This window comes from Otolemur garnettii, unplaced genomic scaffold, assembly GCF_000181295.1.
Source record: "Otolemur garnettii isolate 467f Iridium unplaced genomic scaffold, OtoGar3 scaffold00011, whole genome shotgun sequence".
Classification (NCBI taxonomy): domain Eukaryota; kingdom Metazoa; phylum Chordata; class Mammalia; order Primates; family Galagidae; genus Otolemur; species Otolemur garnettii.
In genome coordinates, this window is record NW_003852406.1 from 2608364 (window position 1) to 2614644 (window position 6281).

Consider the following 6281-nt stretch of genomic DNA (forward strand, 5'->3'; position numbering starts at 1 on the left):
AGCCATAGGGAATATTGTCACTGGGACAGATGAACAGACTCAGGTTGTAATTGATGCAGGAGCACTTACTGTCTTTCCCAGCCTGCTGACCAACCCCAAAACTAACATTCAAAAGAAGCTACATGGACAATGTCAAACATCACAGCTGGCTGTCAGGACCAGATACAGCAAGTTGTAAATCATGGACTAGTCCCATTATTTGTTAGTGTTCTCTCTAAGGCAGACTTTAAGACACAAAAGGAAGCTGAATGGGCTGTAGCACTTTTTACAACAAAATTATACTTGAACAGTTTCAAACTGTACATACATACTGTATGGAGCCTATCCTCTGAAAGGGTTTCTTATTTCTATGTGGAATTTCATATCTTGCAGTGTCCTGTAAATAAAGATTAAAGTCTAAAAAAAAAAAAAGAGTCTGCCTCAACTGCAGAGGGCCACTGAGGTTGAAGTCATGGCTTTCTGGACTGAAGTTTAGCTGTATGTGGTTGCAAAAGCTACCTTAGCACATGTAGGGAGCAAAAAAGCTAAGATTTCAAGTAGAAAATTGTGAGAAATAGTAAATCATTATATTTTAGAGTTATAAATTTTGGGGTATTTTGCTACTCAGCATAGACAGAAGGTATCAAGAGTTGGGTATTACCATAATAAAAAGTTAAAAGGTGTTATTGGCTTTAGAACTATGTGGCAGGTAGATATTGTGGCAAGGAGACTGGTAGTAGAGGTTGAAAATACAGCGGGACAGGCAGAATAATAGCCTCTTGAAGGTTTATACCTAATCACGTGACTGGGACTTTGCAGATGTGATTAAGTCAAGGACTTGGAAATGGAGAGAAATTCTTGGATTATCTATGTAGACCCAGTATAAGCGCAAGCATCCTTAAAACATGGATACCTAAGAGGTCAGAGTAATGTGAGATTAGAAAGACTCAACCTGCCATTTCTAACTATACAGATGGATGAAGAGAATCACAAGCTAAAGAAAGCAGGCTACTTCTAGAAGCTGAAAAACAGATTCTCCTTGGAATGTTCAGAAGGAATACAGGTCAGTCAACGTCTTGATTTTAGTTTAGTGAGATTTGTATTGGACTTCCAACCTACAGAATTACATAATAATTGTGTTGGTTAAGCACACTAAATTTATGGTAATATTTTTACAGAAAAAGTGAAAAATAATACATGTAGTAAAGAGCTGCCAGGCAAGCCTTGAAGAGTAGTGAACAACCTCTTACTTGAAGGTGGAAAGGCAGTAAAGAAATTATTGAATGCTGGAAAATGGAGGATAGAGTTATGCAGTGACAGAATGCTTGACAATACTTTCCTATAGAAGATAGAAAATGAAACTTAAGACCTTGGAGATCTCTGAAGGAGACTTCTAGATGAAAGTTGAAATTCCAGTTAACTCTTATTGCTGCTTCTAGTAGTGCACAGTAAAACATATAAATGAACTAAAAAAGGAACTGTTCAATTTGAAAGCAGAATTCAGAGGAAATATTTCCAACCTCGCACTTTTATAGAAAGGAAGGATGAATGAAAGGTGGGAGGAGCCAAGAAGCAAGGAGAGCAATGATCGGGAAACCACTCTTGGGGATATAAACTGAACCATTGGTGTTTGGGGCCCTGGAAATAATTTTCATTTTATGCTGCCTGCTTCCCTATCTCCCTTTTTGAATGGGAGCCTCTGTGTGGTGTTCTTATCCTAGAAAACCTTGACTAAGGACATCTGCTCCCAAGCATCTGTACCTGAGAAACAAGAACTAAGGAGTTTTGTCCATATGGAAACCTGATTTCAATAATAAGATACTGAATTTCAATTTATGTCATACATGGATAAGACTTTTATGGTACAAGATGAGTATTTTTTTTCCACCACTTCTTTCTTCAGAGAGTAAAGTCCATTTCCCTTCCTCTTCAGTCTGGGATGGCCTTCTCACTTACTTTGACCAATATAATATGATGAAAGTAAAGCCTGACAGTTATCAGTTTCACTCTCCTGAGCTATTATATTAGAATTCCAGGCTATCCTTCCAGAGAAAGGGACCATGTGGTGGTGATAGCCCCTAGAGCTATCACATAGAAAGGTCCACAGGGCTCAGTGCCTGTAGCACAGTGATTACGGCACCAGCCACATACCCTGAAGTTGGTGGGTTTGAACCAGGCCCAGGCCAGGTAAACAACAATGACAACTGCAACAAAAAAAGCTGGACATTTCTGTGTAGTCCCAGCTGCACAGAAGGCTGAGGCAAGATTATCACTTAAGCCCAAGAGTTTGAGCTTGCTGTGAGCTGTGCTGCCACAGCATTCTACTGAGGGCCACAGAGTGAGATTCTGTCTCAAAAAAAAAAAAGAAAGGTCACATAGCGGAGAACTGAGACATCCTAATCAATCACACACTTGGTCAGTTTAGGCTACTATAACAAAAATATCATAGACCGAGTGGCTAGAAATACAGAAATTTCTCACATTTCTGGAGCCTAAAAGTCTGGAGATCCCAAAGGTGTCAGCATGGCGGGGGGTGCTTTTCCTAGTTTGCAGGCAGTATTTTCCTTCTACATCTTCACATGGTGGAGAGAAGAAACTCTGGTGTTGTCAATTGTCATACCTTTATATGAGCACCAATCCTATCATGGGGAACTTCACCTTCTTGATTTCTCAAGACCTAATTACCTCCCAAAGACCCTATTTCCAAATCAATGACACTGAGGATTGGAGCTTTAGCATATGAGCTTTGGAGAAAAACGAACATTCCCCAGTCCACAAAAAGCACCAAAGCCCCTGGCAAAAAGAGAGGTCTGGAAACTTTTAACTCAGATTAGCTGTTATGTGCAGCCACATGAATGACACCTCATGACACCATTTAGAACTAAAGATCCACCAGCCAATCCACAGACATGAAAAGTTTAAAAATCATTGTTTTAAATCATTTAAGTTTTGGGGTAGTTTGTTACATACCAATTGATAACGGATACAGCAATCTTCTTTTGTAGAAGAGGGGCTAAGAAAAAAGGGCTTAGAAGAAAAGAATTGTAGAGAATTGGGGACCTAGATATCTCTTCCTTTCTTAGTGCCTCTGGTTCTTTTAGTCCACGCCAGTGGAATCTTCAGTTCAATTTTCTTTAAAACTCTGGGAGCATTTATATCAAATTTGCCTGCCTAATTAGACAAAAATCACTTCTATAAATTTTTAGACATGCCCCTTCCACCTTGGGCTGAGAATAAGGGTAATATGGAAATGCCCGTATATTTCTCTCACCTACAAGGCCTATGAGGTATCACTTGAAATCATTCCAAAGGGTCTTACAGCCTTTAATTTATTTTAATTTTGGGACCATGTTTTACTGTTGGCACCTTGGACTTTTATTGTTTTCCTTGAGATCACTTATGACATGGAAAATATTTTGGCTGGTGAAGTTGGAATAGAAAACAGAATACTTCAAAGACTATTCTAGTTCATAGGAAGATATGCCATCTGCATATACTGTTTTCTCTAGACCCATTATGAAAAGCTTTGAAAAATTAATCCTACATTTTATAGTGAGTATAAGTTAAATATAGAAAAATATCTATCTTGTGATTAAATTATAAACACTTATTCAATAAAATATAGTACAACCATGAAAAACATCTATGAACATTTAATAAACAGCTATTAATTTTTGAAGCACTAAGAAACATGAATAGAAGTTCATGTTATACTTTCAAAGTAAGGGCTAATTACTATTAATTTGAGAAATATGTTTTTCTTACATGAAAGTGTTGATTCCATCTAGTTCTCTGGTGGAAATTGAATGAAGATCCAAACACTTAGAATATTTACCTTATTTACTCTTGAGCACTAATAACAAAGTTTACAATTTTATTATCAAGGCCAGTGGTTTCTTTAGTAAAACATAGTACCTTTGGCAATTCTGCCAGTAGAATCTAAATGATTGAATCAAATTTCCTAATTATTGATGACTGCTATTTCTTTTTTAATCGATCATATATTTTGGAATTTGACAACTGGATCTGAGAAGTAAATTGTTTTGTTGCTTTCAGGGAGTAAGTCTAAGTGCAATGGATTCTGAAACAAAAATTAAAACAACTATAGATTGCTTCCATCCTCAGAGATTACCTAATCATTTTAAAAACTTATTATAGAGAATTTTTTACAGTGATATTTATTTCCATCCCTTTTGTATTATTAAATGTTTGCTATTTTTCCCTTCTGGTTTCACAAGCAAATGTTACACATATATTTTAGGAAACTCTAGAACAGTGGCTCTCAACCTTCCTAATGCTGCAGCCCTTTAATACAGTTTGTCATGTTGTGGTGATCCCCAACCATAAAATTATTTTCAATGCTACAGCAACAAAAATAATTTTATGGATAGGAGTCACCACAACAAGAGGAACTGTATTAAAGGGTCATAGCATTAGGAAGGTCGAGAACAACTGCTCTAGAGAAACCTTTAATATTTTGATAAGAAATAAGTTCTGATTTTAAAGTACTTTGGCCAGAGGAAAGGAAGAAGGAAGGAGAAAAGGAAGGAAGAAGAGGATAAAAGAAGAAGGAAGGAAAAACTAACTGAAACAAGTGGCCTAAGGTTTCATAATCTTAGGGAAAAGAATTTTCTTTTTTTCTTCCAAGACACATTTCCCTGAAAACATATTGTTTGTGTTAAAAAGTAGAAAGTCTTTGTTACTTTTGGAAAATATTTTTCTAAAGTTAAAAAAGTTTTCTGGATTTAAGTTTGGACACCTTGATTTATTTTAGCAATGGAAATTAAGAAACTATTTAAAAGGCAAATTAATATTACTTCTGAGATAAAGTTAATGTATGGAGATATTTAAAGATGGAAGATGGTATCTTCAGAAGTCTAGGCTATCCTGGAGAAATGGACCATGTGGCAAATACCCAGAGATACAAAGACAGAAAGGCTATGTAGGGAATAACTGAATTACTCAGCCAATAGCAGCACCACAGTGAAAGAGGCTTTCTTGAACTTACTAGTTCAACTTACTCTCTAGGTGAATGCACTCATAAGAGCAATCCCAAATAACATCATAGAAATAGCTATTGAAAATAATTAAACGAGATACCATATAACTGCTATATCTAACAACCTGGTATTTGACTATTTTTTTCATTATCTATTATATTATTTTTATTTTTTAATTTTTATTATTATTTTTGTATGTGTGTCCTTGGTAGAATGCATGGCATCATAGCTCACAGCAACCTCAGATTCCTGGGCTCAAGTGATTCTCCTCTGAAGCAGCTGGGACTACAGGCACCCGCCACAATGCCCAGCTATTTTTTTTTTTTTTTTAGAGATGGGGTCTCACTCTTGCTCAGGCTGGTCTCAAACTCCTGAGCTCAAGCAATCCCCCCATCTTGGCCTCCCAAAGTGCTAGGATTACAGACGTGAGCCACCATGCCTGGCCTTTTTTCATTATCTAATCAAAATTCTATTATATGAAAGTAACCATACTTGATAGCCTTTACTATATATAGGAAAGCTGAAAGTTTCCCAATTTTTTTTTTTTTATTTTCTCCCCTAAGGTTGTTGACATTAGATCTTTAAATTTAATGTGCACATTAAGAGTAATAAGTAGTATATTTATTGCTTATTGAAAGTGGGCTTGTAAATTACTTCTAATCACCTTTTATATGCACATATAAGTAATAGTAAGAAATATTTGCTATTTCAAATTTCAGCTCCCTAAAAAAAGCATGGCGTTCTGTGTATGTGCATGTATTATATAATGATATATATAGTGTAATCATTATATTATACATAAGGTTATAATTGAGTTGATGAATGACCAACTATAATTAAGAGATAACTTATCAGAGTCTTTTAGGGGATAATGAATTTGGATTAAAAGATGATCCTTTTTCTATATTTATAGATTAAGATACCTTTTTCCAGACTTTTATCCATGAATTTATCAGTCTCTTGCGTTTTAAACACTAGCACACTCTTTTTTGGGGGGGGGGCAGGGCTGGGTTTGAACCCACCACCTCTGGCATATGGGGCTGGCACCCTACCCCTTGAGCCACAGGTGCCGCCCAGCACACTCTTTATACAAACAGATTTCCCTTCTTTTATCCAAAACCTTTTATTGTCCCTAAGCAAGCATATGCACTGCTTAATGTGTCAATTATTTCTCCCAGACTTTCCTTCTTCATTGCAGGAACAGTTACCATTTATTACCAATATCCTTTTTAAAAAATGTCCTCCTTGAATTAATAATCTGTGTTTTAAATTTCATTTTTTAAATTAGCAAAATAAATTGTA

The 6281-nt window shown here is 36.1% G+C and overlaps 1 pseudogene; it reads left to right on the plus strand.

Moving 5' to 3' along the window:
• LOC100964116 overlaps positions 1-393 on the plus strand; it is a 1342-nt pseudogene extending 949 nt beyond the window's left edge.
• Positions 394-6281: the final 5888 nt, after the last annotated feature.